The sequence below is a fragment of the Anabrus simplex genome, chromosome 5 (genome assembly GCF_040414725.1).
Source record: "Anabrus simplex isolate iqAnaSimp1 chromosome 5, ASM4041472v1, whole genome shotgun sequence".
In the NCBI taxonomy this organism is placed as follows: Eukaryota; Metazoa; Arthropoda; class Insecta; order Orthoptera; family Tettigoniidae; genus Anabrus; species Anabrus simplex.
This window is the reverse complement of record NC_090269.1, coordinates 14789704-14804771: the sequence shown is the minus strand read 5'-3', so window position 1 is coordinate 14804771 and position 15068 is coordinate 14789704. Positions and strand designations below refer to the sequence as shown.

General features: G+C 42.1%; 1 protein-coding gene across 1 annotated transcript in view; it reads right to left on the bottom strand.

Annotated features, from left to right (window-relative positions):
* The window catches only part of bma (SCY1-like protein bma), a 1798985-nt gene that overhangs the window by 707436 nt on the left and 1076481 nt on the right, over window positions 1-15068 (bottom strand). The gene's annotated exons all lie outside the window — the stretch shown is intronic.

Below are 15068 nucleotides of genomic sequence, written 5' to 3'. Positions count from 1 at the left end.
CTCTACCGAAGTACCACATTTACTGTTACAGAGGAGAGGGGGAGAAAATGGCGCCCCAGTCGTGTCGGGGCCGATTTGGAGTGCAGTAAAAGTAGAAATTAGCGCTTCAGCAATATCAGAACTTAATTATGAGTGCAGTAGAAATTAAATTGACACTTAACCATTCTAGGCTCAATTTTGAAGTACTAGTAATAAATTAAGAAGTGCAGTGATAGACAAAATCGCACTACAATCGTGTGACTTAACATTCCAGTGAACTTTCTAACAAGATTTAACTTTTCTTCTCTATTATAAGAAGTGTTATCAATGATATGGGATAACTTTTGTGTGTTACATGTCTTGGAGATTTTTCTTTTTGAGAATGTTTGAATGACTTTGAACATGAACTTTTAACCATTGGACAATAATGGTGATACCTGAATTCTTTTCAAGTGATTTATGATTTTCTTGTTGCTTGGTTTAAACACATTACCATCAAATTGGAAAATATTTTAGCTGCTTTTGAAGCTTTTAAGATTAGCTTAAATGAACGTATCGCCGAATCTCAGGCTCAATTAGGTACTACTTTAGAATCTCGTATTACTGAGATTAACACTCGTACCGATGAGGCCAATGCCGTAACTGCTCAATTAGGTACTACATTAGAAGCCCGCATTAACGAATCTAAGGTTGCAACTACAGCCAACTTAGAAAATCGTATCACACAAGTAACTAAAATAATTAATACCAAGTTTACCGAAGTTAATGCTAATTTGGAAAATAGGCTTACTAAAGCTGGTTCTGAGATTGAAAAACGATTCTCAGAAACCAATGCGAAGATTAATTCTAAGTTTACGGAAATAAACGAACACCTCACCCGTGACTTAGAAACAGTAAAACAGGACCTTAAACTACAAATAGTTGAAGACTTAAAAGCTTCATTTCCCACCTCACATCAATTGATTAAGGAAGTTGAAAGCTTAAAGGCAGAATTTAAAGAATTTCATGGTCAGTTATCACAGGCACAAGCAAAAATAGCCTCTATTCAGGATAACATCCATGAATCTTTGAAGACTAACTTTCAGAAAATAAGTAATGAGGTTAATTTACTTAAAACAAAGCAGGAGGAAACAGATAAGCATGTAAAAACCCAATTAGATAGCGCACATACTCAAATCATTCGCATAGGCCGCGATGTAAATGAAGTGAAACAGGACCTCGAAAGGGAAGTCCAGAGCGTGGAAAACTCCATCCGTGGACAAGTTAAGACTATCAAGGTCGAATTGCAAGGAAAAATAGAGACGATTGATGATAGAATCTCTCAGGTGGAGAAGGAGGTGTCTGCACACCAGTGTCAAGGGTCTAGTGGAGATACTTCTAGCATTTCCACAGTCTTGAAATTGTCAGACGATAAACCTGCAAAATTTTCCGGAAAGGAAGAGTACACAGCGAAAGGATTCCTTCTCAACATTGAAGAGTACTTTAAAGAGAATAAAGTACGATCCGATCATCAATTGAGGATAGCTTCTAGATTATTGGAAGGGAAAGCACTAAATTGGTACACAGCATTTAAATTTAACATTAAAACCTATGATGAGTTCAAGGAAGCCTTGTTGAAGAGGTTCTGGAATTCAGAAATTCAACATTTGATTAAGCTACAGTTGTACTCCAGGAGATACAACACAGCTATTAATTCTTCACGATATTCTGATTTTCTCATTTCTCAATTAAAGAAGATGCAATTCTTTGATCCTCCTTTGCCAGAACAGGAGTTAATACAGGTAGTAACTTTACAATTTCCGGCGCATGTACAAGAAATTCTTGTGGCAGCCAATGTTCAAGACCTAGAACAACTTGATGATTTATTAAGGAAACTTGACACTGCCCATACACAAAATCCACCCAGGGTTACTAAGACGAAAGAGGTTGCAACCAACCATGTCGAAGTTAACAACCCGCCGAGATCGAATCCCGAACCCCGTGAGGAAGTAGAACCACGGAGAGATTCATTATCTCATTTCCGGCGATTTAGGCGACGTCCATACGGGCAAAGTACGCCTTACAGACGTAATCAAACATGGAAGAAACCTATCGAGTCGCTTACTCGAGATGGAGATTCGCCGAGAGCCGAGATCGAAAGAAGATGGAGAGAAACTCGCGAATATATCCAGAATCGAAACCGGGATGAAGGATTACCTGGTGCTACCTCTTTAGAATATCAAGAGCATGCCAGAAGACAGAACACGACGCCTGCGACAAACCCCGAATCGACAGGCGCAATTAAAAAAACTTCGACAACACAACAATAAGATTGCCTGAAAACCGTAGTAGAGGGGAAATAATTTGTGTTACTAATATTAATTACTGGTACTTGGATGACTCAGATCTCTTGTATGAAGATCCCACTCCTACAACACCAAGGGTCCAACGAAGTCTTCCAGTTATTAATATTACTTTGGATACCCTTTACGTAACTGGCTTAATCGATTCTGGAGCTCAGGCTTCATTAATGTCTGAGAGGTTAATTGAAATGTTAAAGGGGGGAGAAGACATGTTATTGATACCAGTCGCACAGATCAAAATTAAAGGGATAGTACCGGACAGGCATATCAAATGTTAATTTCAAGCTTTTGTTACATTTGACATTGAAGGTGTCCAGTTCGAGCATACTGAACCATTCTGTTCATTGGTGCAATTATATCAATTGGAGTATTGGATATTGGAATAATACTAGGCCACCCACGAAGCCGATGTCTTACAGTATATGTCATAAAGGGGTCCAGAAGAAGCGTTCTTATGTGAAGTGAGTGCGAGCGTCATTATGAGAAATCTCCAGAACCCATTAGAAGGAGTTATGTCCAAAGCGAAGCCTCTTGATGAAGCTTGGGGACGCGTTCCACTTCCCGGCTAAACTTATTCTAGGAGGGAAGAATGAAATAAATTAATATCTTTGGTTACAGAAGAGTTGCATTGGATTTGAGACAAGAATTGCAACCTGTATTATATCTGCTTTATTTTGATAGGCATTAGGGCTGCATTAATTAATGCATTCGCTAAGTTGCGCTCATGATAATTAATGCGGGAAAATTTTCCCGGGCACGCTAAGATTGCACGCAGCCAAGTGGCTTGATGACGCCACCCGGAATTATAAATTAAGGCCGCCAGGGCATATCAGGGTCATTCTTGGAACGAGAGGCTGCAGGAACGAATCGTCATACGGCGTGTTGGTACTGAGAACAACGCTTTGTCTTCAAGCTACAACGACTACCTGTACTGCTATTTCCGCAAAGATGTAAGTAATCAACTTGAATATTCAGATGAATTGAAGATTTTACCTGTGAGATTATGCTATGGGGAGATGAGGTACTGCTTATAAGAGACTAATGAACTAGGAGCTTCATATTTCTGGGAGGTCAAAGTATGACGGACGAAAGGCTAGTATTAATATTGGCTCAGGTTAGGAATTCTAAAACTATATGTTGTCCGTGTGATAGGGTGAGAGAACAGTGACGGAGAGTAGTAAAGAAACTCTTGTGTACCAGGTTAAAACTCTGAACGAGACTTGGTCAGTGTAACGTGTGAGACACGCTAGTAGTGAGGACAGGCATCAAGTTTGGACAGTCTGTAATATATGAATTTATTTTCAGTTACCCCAGCATCAAGTCAGAACGAGTGTTTGACAGCATCATTCCAAAGAAGCCACAACCAGGAGCTGAAGCCAACACAACAACGGGCATCGAGCCAGGAACATTGGGAGCACCTGACCAGCACAACATCGAAGAGGACACCTCCCGACTACAGAGGGAGCTGTACGAAGACGCTACACCAGCAAGAATGTCTCCAAGTGGTCAACAGTATCTGATGCAAGCCCGGCAGTCTATCAGAATGTGGTAGATCCAGTGGTCCACAGGGATGGCCGCTCCGCTATGTCTTCTATTTTAAGGCCAGAGCTCTCCAATTCTGTTTCAAGCATGTCATTTAAATTTAGATAGGAATATGGGGCCGTCAGTCAGCATATTTGTGTTAATAGGAGAGTTTCCCTTGTAATATAGAGCTAGGCCTCAAACTCGAACCCCGTACTTTAAGGTAGATGTTATTTGTAGAGTCCTTGTTAGCGAATTTATAGTTCATTTTGATTGCGTTATTTTGAAGTACATGTTTGTGTAAGGGTCTGATCGAACTCAGTTGGGCATAGGAGGTTAGTCTACAGATAGGTACTTTTATTAGATCACATTCAGGCATTTGTTTCTGCAGACGTAGAAGTGTATAATTATGACCAAGTCGTGACCAGTAATTCACCCAGATTCATTGATAGAGCGAGCGAGTCCAGGTATTAAGAGATGTGAGCCCATAAGAGGCAAAAGTAAGATTTGCAGTCGGCCTGAGAGAGCCCAACCATTGAGAGTTTATTGAGTATATTTTGGAAATGCCAAGTATGGCAATGTGACGATCGCTTAATGATTAGTGTTTTGTAGCACCAGGATTTAGCCCATGAGAGGCATAAGTAAGATGAGCGAGATTGCTGAAGTATGGAGACAAGGGCAGATAGCCCAGGTATATTTAAATGAGGGCTTTAACAGCTGACTACGTGAAGTGTTCTTTGAAAGGCAAGACTTTAGCCTGTCTTCCCGTTTGAGCTCGTAAATTAGGGAACTGCCGCATGTGGAGGGGTGAGAATGGAGGTCATTGAGCTTGACGTCACAGGCGGGTGTGTTGGTCGTCTGCAGTATTTCAAGTATGCCAGAAGGGGAAGAAACGACCTTCATGGTTTGAGAGCAGAGAGAGATTTGTTTTAGGTCCTATTTGTTTACGTAAGATTTTAACACTGGCCCATTTTATACTGACACCCTTGTATGTGTTGATTGGATCTTTGATATTGTTTGCATAGGTATCTTGGACACCTTACCTGTCATAGGACTAGGGTTCGTGATCGTGTCAGGTCATTGTTAATTTTGTGGTGATTTTGTTTGCACCGGGGTTCGACAGCGCGAGGCATTGTAAAATTTTAAGGGAATCATTGTTTTTGTGTCATTAAGCAGATATCCATCTTTCTAAACTTCGTGACTTACACTATGGTTACATGCTTGTTGCAGATTCACGTGTTTTTGTGAAGGCAGTGAAATGATAGTCATCGGCTCAGCGTCATTTTTCCATCTCATATTGAAATGATCTTTTATTTGTAAATAATTCAATTTTATGTAATAAATCCCTATTTGTTAAACTTGGAATGCAGCGGTGTTTTCTGTTAGATATTTTATTTTAAATTTTTTATTTAGTCGAATTCTTACCTGAGGAGGCACATGTCCTAGTGTTTTATCTTTATGTTGCCCCATTATACCCAGGTTATCCTGAGAAGAGCGCTCTACCGGCTGATTGAAGAGGACAGTGTTCAGGTAAGACTATGTGCACCAGCTCACGTCTGTGAGAGTTCGTTCACTACTGTACTCTGGGTTCGAGACCGGCCTTTGCCTGGACGGAACTTAATAGTGCAGTAGGGCACATAGTATTAATGGCGCCCAATACTCGTGGAGCTCGATAACTTTGTAAAAAGGGGCTCATTAGGCCATAGCGCCATAGTATTAATAACGCCGAGCAACGTGGTGGCCGAAATTCCGTAAAGGGCTAACCATGGCGCCATAGTATAAATGGCCAAGCAACGAATGGCCCGATATTTCAGTAAAAGGGACCATAGCGCCTTTGTCTACATTGTGAACTTGGTGTGGCTAACTGAGGACCCGATATTGCAGTAAGGAGGGTCATACAGCTTATTTTATTATGCCGTCAGGTGATGCTTGATATGTGTGTAAACGAGCTCACACAACCAAGTGGTTTTTTGTTGATTTTCCCCATAAAATAGGGCGATAGGTCATGATGTGTATCTATAAAGGCAGGACCTGATATTTGGTAAATAAAGGTCGTGCAAGACTTGATTTCAGGCATATGTTATGACAGCTGCATTCAATTACGTGTTGTGCAGATATACCAAGTGTGGTCTGTGATCTGTACTGTTAGCTTGAGGAGATTTGGAGTATGTTGTTAAACTTGTGAGGTTGAATGACTGCTAGTTCAGAGAGATAATTTGTGATGTTCTGTCTTTGATCTTACCATTAGTTTATGGATATTGCTGTTGGTGGTGTTTAGCGAGGATGTGCTGATTTAGTGGTTTTCTTGAAGTGATGGATGATATTCGAGCGGGGATTTGACCTGCAAGGTGTTGTGTTTTACAGGTGTATAATCGGATAGCTTGGATTTGTGCATGTGGTAGTTTTTGCTGGTTTATGACATTTTGTGGGAGAATTTTATGTTATGTTGTATATATATTTTGTATCATAGTGTTGTACTGACGGTTACCATATGTTTGAATGACATGATATTAGATTGAGGTAGCCAATTCAGGCTTTGAAAGTTCGAGAGTTTAGCAGTAGGAACATTTTGATAAATTAGAAAGAGTAGGAAATTTATAGTATTTGAAATTTAATCGAGGACATACGGAGCGGCTTTTCCCGCCGGACTTTATAACAAGTGAGTTGAATGTCGGTAGACATAGGGGAGTTGCTGAGGCAATTCAGCGAGCAGATGAATGAACAGTTTGTGGCGTTGAGAGAGGATATGCGAGCTATTATAGGACGAAAGACTAGGAATAGTGAGCCATTCCCTAAACAGTGTGCCAAAAGCGAGGTACAGTTTGTGGCGCTTGGTGAGCATTTGAACGACCAAGTTAGTACAAAATTTAGAGAACCGGAAGTTAAGAACTCGGGACAAGTGAACGAACTGAAGGAATGCTTGACCAAGCAACTCACAGATCCATTCGCGGGGTTCCAAGAACGCTTGACCGAACGATTAAGACTCACAGAGGCACGGATAACGAGCCAAATAACTGAGTTTAAGGAACATCCTAGCATGCGTTTGAAGCCATTGGCCTCTAGAAATGAAGCGACTAGGGAAACCATAGCCAAGGTAGAAACGAAGATAGAGATCAATAGTAGACCATGTGTTACCCCTACAGAGGAAATGAATAGACAGGTAGAAGAGTCACACAGGACAATAGATGAACAGATTTGTAAGGTAAAGGGCAGTATCGGAGAAATAAAACAGCCTATTGAAGAAGAGGACAAGGAGACTCAGGCCGAACTGAAAACCGTTAAAGAAGAACTGATAGCAGCAATAGATCGCATAGACCATACGCAAGCGAGGCTAGAAAAAATAGAGCAGAAAGTAGAAGACAGTATGGAGGCGAGGACTCGAGAAGGAGTTGGGAGGAAAGAGCAAACCACGGAAGAGAATAAGGAAGGTAAAGTCGGCGATAAGGTGCCCGAGGAGGAAATTATCACAGAAGTTCAGCAGTCTGATTCACCGGTTGAACCGCCCGAAAATGAAGTGATGCGAATGGAGCAATCTGATACAAACAGTCCAATGGTTCAGGAGGCAGAAGCAGAAAGGGAAGATACACCAGGAAACGAGTATATTACCGTAGCCTCAGAAGAAGGATTGAATGACACAACAAGCAAGGAAGCTAGGGAAACGGCAACTTTGGTTTGGCTACAGGAAGGAGAAGAGGAGCAGTTCAAGAATCACATTGTGCAGAGATCTGGCAACATAGCCATAGTCCTGTCAGAAGGGGCTGAGCTCAAGTACTACGCGACGACGTCTGAGGGCGAAGACCTCGTAAATTCTGCGGTAGAAGAAAAGAGTCTGGAATGTGTGACAGTATCCAAGGTCGAGGCCGATGATATAGGAAGGAAAATAGCAAACAACGAAGTGACCGGGATTTCTGGACGACGAGAAATGGGAGACCCGACCGGGAACGCACAAACTAATCAAAGGGAAACGGTTGGAAAGTATCTTCAAGAAATAGCAGCCGGTTATGAAGGAGACGATCAATGGTATAACCAGCATTCGAAGCGAAAGAAAGGAAAGAAAACTAAGTCATACAAGAGACGCAAGAAGAGACAAAATTACCGATACCAGTTTGGTTGGTTCGGGAAACAAGTAAGAAGACGCCGTAGGTGGAAGATTGGAACCATCAAGAGAAAGAAGAAGCGGCGAAAAGAAGATATGAAAGAGGGACGAATGCTTGAACCGAGAAGCTACGTGGAACAGTTGAGGAGAAAACGTGCTGTTGCGAAGAGGTGGCTTTCCGCATGTCGTGAAATAAGGCGGAAGAAAAGTGACTGGAAAACCGAGAGAAAGGAAGGTCTCTTACTCCACAAAAGAAAGAGCGGAACAGAGAGAGGGAACCTCTCTAACTACAGAAGGAAACAAACACGTAGTGCCAGGAACCTCTGCAGGCTAGAAGGCCGCATGAATGAGACAGGGTGTGAAGAAAGTTGCGAAATGGCCATGAGACAGGGAACTTCTGTAAGTTTGGCAAATAGAAGAGCCATTTAGATAAACACCACTGTATATAAGTAGTATTGTAACTAGAAAACTGATGATAACCAGTAGTTATAAATTTATTTTATGAATTAGATTAATTGAACATCATGACGAATGAAGAGAATTTAAGATGAATTTAACAGGGATCCGTAACTAGATCACGAGTTAGTGTTAGTTAAGACACCCACTGTCTCTAACCCTACAGAGAGATACTACCATAAGTTCGCTGAGCTATACACTGGACCGTATAGAATAATTCATAGTTATGAAAATAACTCATACAAGGTACAAAGCTTGGACGCTACAGTGACTAAGGTCTTTAACTCATCAAACCTTAAGCCCTTTTTCCAACCCGGCCAATATCAATTAGATAATCAGGAAGAAGAAGAAGAAGAAGGAGGCGAAGAAGAGGAAGAAGAACCTGAGGACGAAGAGACCGAAAATATTGCCAGAGAGGAGGTTATCATTCCGGAAGAAGATGGAAATGACAGCGAAGAAGAACAACCAGAGATACCCAATGATGAAGAAGAAGCAGAAGAAGAAGTGAATATGATTTCTCCAGGCGACCAGCAACAGCTATCTGAGCAGCGCAAAGAAACGGAGTGTCAAGACTGCGAGAGTAACCACCGGAGATTTCTAGCTCTGCTGGATGCCTATTACCAAGTTAGGAAGGATAGGGAGGCTATCATGTCTGTCGCTGAAGATAGTCCCATGCCCTGAAGTTTTGAATATTGACAGCAGATATAATTGCAAGGAGAAAATGATCTTGGAATTTGGGAAAATAAAATTCTTCACAAAATTTTATTTTGTCGTTCACGGGGGGCTATGAACCATTCTGTTCATTGGTGCAATTATATCAATTGGAGTATTGGATATTGGAATAATACTAGGCCACCCACGAAGCCGATGTCTTACAGTATATGTCATAAAGGGGTCCAGAAGAAGCGTTCTTATGTGAAGTGAGTGCGAGCGTCATTATGAGAAATCTCCAGAACCCATTAGAAGGAGTTATGTCCAAAGCGAAGCCTCTTGATGAAGCTTGGGGACGCGTTCCACTTCCCGGCTAAACTTATTCTAGGAGGGAAGAATGAAATAAATTAATATCTTTGGTTACAGAAGAGTTGCATTGGATTTGAGACAAGAATTGCAACCTGTATTATATCTGCTTTATTTTGATAGGCATTAGGGCTGCATTAATTAATGCATTCGCTAAGTTGCGCTCATGATAATTAATGCGGGAAAATTTTCCCGGGCACGCTAAGATTGCACGCAGCCAAGTGGCTTGATGACGCCACCCGGAATTATAAATTAAGGCCGCCAGGGCATATCAGGGTCATTCTTGGAACGAGAGGCTGCAGGAACGAATCGTCATACGGCGTGTTGGTACTGAGAACAACGCTTTGTCTTCAAGCTACAACGACTACCTGTACTGCTATTTCCGCAAAGATGTAAGTAATCAACTTGAATATTCAGATGAATTGAAGATTTTACCTGTGAGATTATGCTATGGGGAGATGAGGTACTGCTTATAAGAGACTAATGAACTAGGAGCTTCATATTTCTGGGAGGTCAAAGTATGACGGACGAAAGGCTAGTATTAATATTGGCTCAGGTTAGGAATTCTAAAACTATATGTTGTCCGTGTGATAGGGTGAGAGAACAGTGACGGAGAGTAGTAAAGAAACTCTTGTGTACCAGGTTAAAACTCTGAACGAGACTTGGTCAGTGTAACGTGTGAGACACGCTAGTAGTGAGGACAGGCATCAAGTTTGGACAGTCTGTAATATATGAATTTATTTTCAGTTACCCCAGCATCAAGTCAGAACGAGTGTTTGACAGCATCATTCCAAAGAAGCCACAACCAGGAGCTGAAGCCAACACAACAACGGGCATCGAGCCAGGAACATTGGGAGCACCTGACCAGCACAACATCGAAGAGGACACCTCCCGACTACAGAGGGAGCTGTACGAAGACGCTACACCAGCAAGAATGTCTCCAAGTGGTCAACAGTATCTGATGCAAGCCCGGCAGTCTATCAGAATGTGGTAGATCCAGTGGTCCACAGGGATGGCCGCTCCGCTATGTCTTCTATTTTAAGGCCAGAGCTCTCCAATTCTGTTTCAAGCATGTCATTTAAATTTAGATAGGAATATGGGGCCGTCAGTCAGCATATTTGTGTTAATAGGAGAGTTTCCCTTGTAATATAGAGCTAGGCCTCAAACTCGAACCCCGTACTTTAAGGTAGATGTTATTTGTAGAGTCCTTGTTAGCGAATTTATAGTTCATTTTGATTGCGTTATTTTGAAGTACATGTTTGTGTAAGGGTCTGATCGAACTCAGTTGGGCATAGGAGGTTAGTCTACAGATAGGTACTTTTATTAGATCACATTCAGGCATTTGTTTCTGCAGACGTAGAAGTGTATAATTATGACCAAGTCGTGACCAGTAATTCACCCAGATTCATTGATAGAGCGAGCGAGTCCAGGTATTAAGAGATGTGAGCCCATAAGAGGCAAAAGTAAGATTTGCAGTCGGCCTGAGAGAGCCCAACCATTGAGAGTTTATTGAGTATATTTTGGAAATGCCAAGTATGGCAATGTGACGATCGCTTAATGATTAGTGTTTTGTAGCACCAGGATTTAGCCCATGAGAGGCATAAGTAAGATGAGCGAGATTGCTGAAGTATGGAGACAAGGGCAGATAGCCCAGGTATATTTAAATGAGGGCTTTAACAGCTGACTACGTGAAGTGTTCTTTGAAAGGCAAGACTTTAGCCTGTCTTCCCGTTTGAGCTCGTAAATTAGGGAACTGCCGCATGTGGAGGGGTGAGAATGGAGGTCATTGAGCTTGACGTCACAGGCGGGTGTGTTGGTCGTCTGCAGTATTTCAAGTATGCCAGAAGGGGAAGAAACGACCTTCATGGTTTGAGAGCAGAGAGAGATTTGTTTTAGGTCCTATTTGTTTACGTAAGATTTTAACACTGGCCCATTTTATACTGACACCCTTGTATGTGTTGATTGGATCTTTGATATTGTTTGCATAGGTATCTTGGACACCTTACCTGTCATAGGACTAGGGTTCGTGATCGTGTCAGGTCATTGTTAATTTTGTGGTGATTTTGTTTGCACCGGGGTTCGACAGCGCGAGGCATTGTAAAATTTTAAGGGAATCATTGTTTTTGTGTCATTAAGCAGATATCCATCTTTCTAAACTTCGTGACTTACACTATGGTTACATGCTTGTTGCAGATTCACGTGTTTTTGTGAAGGCAGTGAAATGATAGTCATCGGCTCAGCGTCATTTTTCCATCTCATATTGAAATGATCTTTTATTTGTAAATAATTCAATTTTATGTAATAAATCCCTATTTGTTAAACTTGGAATGCAGCGGTGTTTTCTGTTAGATATTTTATTTTAAATTTTTTATTTAGTCGAATTCTTACCTGAGGAGGCACATGTCCTAGTGTTTTATCTTTATGTTGCCCCATTATACCCAGGTTATCCTGAGAAGAGCGCTCTACCGGCTGATTGAAGAGGACAGTGTTCAGGTAAGACTATGTGCACCAGCTCACGTCTGTGAGAGTTCGTTCACTACTGTACTCTGGGTTCGAGACCGGCCTTTGCCTGGACGGAACTTAATAGTGCAGTAGGGCACAATATATTCCTAGTCATTTCGCCGATGAAATTCAACGTCATCCTAGGGTCAGATTTCCTAGCCAAGTATGGGGGAATCATCGATTATCCTGCCAACGTCATACGATTTTTTAACATCGACTCTGTAGAGTTGCAGCTGGTAGACTGTAATAATTTGAAGTGCCAAGGTCTGGGTACCCCATTCATAGAAGCCGGAGGCAAGATGAGCGATGCTTTGCCTGCCGATGAAATAGATTGCGAAGAGGGTAGACCCGGTCAAGAGGGACCCGTCGAGGGCCAGGAAGTGCCCATTGTTGAGGATGTGTTCGACGAAGGTCGTGATCACTTCATATTTCTCACCAGTGCGGCTGAGAGCCCAGAGTTCGATTCCCGCGTGGCAGAAGCGACTCAACAAATATTTGAGTAATTCCCTGAGGTTTTTGATGACAAACCCGGCGTTATTAGAGATTTTGAATACCAATTGAATGTCAAGGACACCTCTCCTTATAAAAAACGGCCCTATCCAGTTCCTGAGAAGTACCGAGAGGAAGCCAGGACTGTGATAAAGGAGATGGAAAATAATGGTATCATTTCTAAATGTGTCACTCCGTATCTAAACCCCCTGGCCATTGTAAAAAAACCGAACGGCAGTCTTCGCTTGTGTTTAGACGCGCGCATGCTCAATGACAGACTTGTGTTGGAACATGACCACCCACCTTCACTCAGGGATGTCATTCGGAAATTTAGAGGCATGAAGCTCTTCTCTACTATGGACATGACCTCATCTTACTTTCACATTTTATTGGCAGAGGATAGCAGGTAATTTACAGGCTTCATTTTCGAAAACATTACATATGCATTCAATCGTCTCCCTTTCGGGATCAAGAATTCAGGGGCAGTTCTCATCAGGGCTCTTGAGAATCAATTATCCGATGAGATTAAAAAAATCGCAACGAATTATGTTGATGATATCCTGATAGCTTCGGAGTCCTTAGAGCAACACGTTGAAGACGTCAATAAGGTACTCGACGAACTCAAAACCAAAAATTTTAAGATAAATGCCTGTAAAAGCCAGTTTTTTAAGACAGAGGTACTGTTTTTGGGTCACCTCATTAGTGGAGACGGGATCAGGCCTAATCCGGCCAAGATTCAGAGCATTTTGGATTTCCCGAAACCCACAAAAATTAAACATGTGAGACAATTCCTGGGACTGTGTCAGTTCTTTGCACAGCATTGCCCAGATTACACCAAGACCCTTGCAGCTGCTGCTCATAAAAATAATAGGTCAAAGGAATGCGAGGAGGCTTTTTCCGAAACAAAGAAGATGCTTCAGGGAAGCGTACAGTTAGCATATCCTAACTTTGAATGGCCCTTTTGCCTTGAGTGCGACGCCAGCTCCGTAGGCATCGGTGCAGCGCTATACCAAATCGATCCTGAGAAGCCTGATGTCCGCATCTTCATTTCATTCATGAGCAGGAAGTTGAAACCACATGAGAGGTCCTATACTGTCACGGAACTTGAGGCTCTTGCTATTGTGTATTCCTTGTTGTACTGGAGGAAGATTATATATGGGTATCCCGTGACCATCTACACGGATCACAAAGCCCTCACATTTATCATGTCTTCTGACCTAACTAGCGAGAGAGTAACCCGGTGGGCACTCTTTATTCAGCAGTTCAACATAACTGTCATCCACAGACCAGGAAGGAAGAACATCCTAGCTGACGCTTTGAGCCGCAATCCGGTCGATGTCGTCACTAGTCATCACATAGAAGTCATGAGCAACGAAGATGAGGAATTTCTTAGGAAATTACAGTACTTACCTCAAGCACAGGGGAGAGATAGGAAGTCCCGAGAATTGATTAGATTTTTTAAGGGTTTGATTCCTGCAAATGACGATGACTATTTTCGCATCTCAAAGTTGGCTCAATCTTTTTGCTTTCATGATGGATTACTGTATATGTATTTTGATCATGCCAAAACCAAACGCCGAATTTATGCTCCTCCGCGCTTAAGGTCCAACATTATCTGGCACTGTCATTCAATATCCGGACATGCCGGCATGGATAAAGTAATGATGATCATAAAGGAAAAGTTCACTTGTGAGTACATGAGACGTGATATTAGAAACATTCTCCGAACTTGTGATGTCTGCCAACGAACTAAGCCTAATAATAGATTATTGAGGGAGTTTCCAAAGCCACTTCTTCCCGAAAAACCTGGTGAAATATTGGCTTTAGACCTATATGGGCCACTCCCCAAGGCGAACCGCGGCAACAGGCACATTGTGGTGGCAGTAGATGTCTTCTCTAAGTATACGATGCTACTGCCCATACATAAGGCTAATGCCGGAAACATCCTCCGAAGGATCAAGAAAAGCATTATTCCAGAAATGGGAAAACCGGAGTTCCTACTCACCGATCATGGTCCCCAATTTACATCTATGGAGTTCCAAACAGTACTTGAAGAACTCGGTATAAGACACATTATGAATTCTATTCGACACCCAGAGGCTAATCCCGCTGAAAGAATCATGCGCGAGATTGCAAGGTTTTGCCGTTTGTATTGCAGAACTCAACACTGGAAATGGATCGAGGTCTTACCCGTGATGCAGCAATGTGTTAATTCAACTATTCATGAGTCTACGCAGGACATCCCCATGACTGTACATAGAGATGTCATGCCTGACAGGCCATGGGACCAAGTACTACCATCACCTCAAGATCCAGCAATTACTCATCAGACTCGCGTGGACGCAACAAGGGAGAAACTCAAACACGCTGCTAGAATTAGGGAGAACCGATACCGAAACCGCGCGTTTCGACAACCACTTAGGGTCAATGATTATGTTTTGATAAGAAAACCAGCTGTTTCGCACCCGGAACTTCGCATTTATTCAAAGTTTTGCCCACTTTATGTAGGACCATATAGAATTGCAGAGGTTCTCGAAAACGGGGCATACAAAATTAATAAGCTGGATGGAAGCATCGAGGGCATTTACAATGCAGCCAACCTAAAGAAATATTTCAGGAGAGAATATCATTAAAAGAAAATCCTATCGAATTTTCTTTTCCCCAGG